General features: G+C 34.7%; 1 non-coding gene across 1 annotated transcript; it reads right to left on the bottom strand.

Moving 5' to 3' along the window:
• Nucleotides 1–222: 222 nt before the first annotated feature.
• Nucleotides 223–296, bottom strand: TRNAI-AAU (transfer RNA isoleucine (anticodon AAU)). Its single transcript has one exon. It is a non-coding gene; the product is annotated as a tRNA-Ile (tRNA).
• Between the last annotated feature and the right edge of the window lie 795 nt (nt 297–1091).

Below are 1091 nucleotides of genomic sequence, written 5' to 3'. Positions count from 1 at the left end.
AATAGGGCTTTCATTTCTTCCTACAGTCCAAAGCAAAATAAAAATAGGGTGTAAAATACTATATATTTAAAGGATAATCGTAAAAGATCTACAATGTATTCAAGGCAGTTACAAGGGATAATCACTATAGCCAATACTGATGATGAAGCCTAGTTTCCAAGCACTGTACTACAAGTTTAAATCCATTGTTGTCAATGATGTTGGGTCATCAAGAAAAACAAATGGCCAGCGTGGGGATCGAACCCAAGACCTTGGCGTTATTAGCACCACGCTCTAACCAACTGAGCTAACCGGCCACACTGTTTGAATCTGAAAATCCAAAATGACAAATAATCTTCAAATCATTACTGTATATATATTATTTCTGAAAGGTGATTTTTGTTGACAATCATTTTATCTCCCTTCATACTTTTGCAAAAACGATAAATGAGGTCCCATTTTAAAGATTAAGTTACTTGCTTCAGATAAATTGTTAGTTAAGAATTGTATATGGTTTTGTTTCTTTAAAAATTGAAGTTACAAATTGACTTTGTGCCCTACACTTCTTTCCCTGGATGTGTTGATACAGCATGGCAAAGATGATCAGTTTTGCACAGCTTCTCGAAATGGCTACATATGAACCAGTTCTTCTTTCATCCTACTACAAACCACCAACCTCACTATAAAATGAATTGTATTTTATTTGCATGAAACATTTACGCACTGGCCACATAGTAGATCATATATTGATTGAAAAGCATTTCTATTTTAAAGAAAAATCATAAAGCATAAAGTGCTTTGAAGTGTGGCATTGGTAATAGGGCTTTCATTTCTTCCTACAGTCCAAAGCAAAATAAAAATAGGGTGTAAAATACTATATATTTAAAGGATAATGGTAAAAGATCTACAATATATTCAAGGCAGTTACAAGGGATAATCACTATAGCCAATACTGATGATGAAGCCTAGTTTCCAAGCACTGTACTACAAGTTTAAATCCATTGTTGTCAATGATGTTTGGTCATCAAGAAAAACAAATGACTAGTGTGGGGATCGAACCCAAGACCTTGGCGTTATTAGCACAACGCTCTAACCAACTGAGCTAACCGGCC

This window comes from Crinia signifera, chromosome 2 (assembly GCF_055691185.1).
Source record: "Crinia signifera chromosome 2, ASM5569118v1, whole genome shotgun sequence".
NCBI classification, from domain to species: domain Eukaryota; kingdom Metazoa; phylum Chordata; class Amphibia; order Anura; family Myobatrachidae; genus Crinia; species Crinia signifera.
The sequence above is the reverse complement of the archived record's forward strand: the minus strand, read 5'-3'. Positions and strand labels throughout refer to the sequence as shown.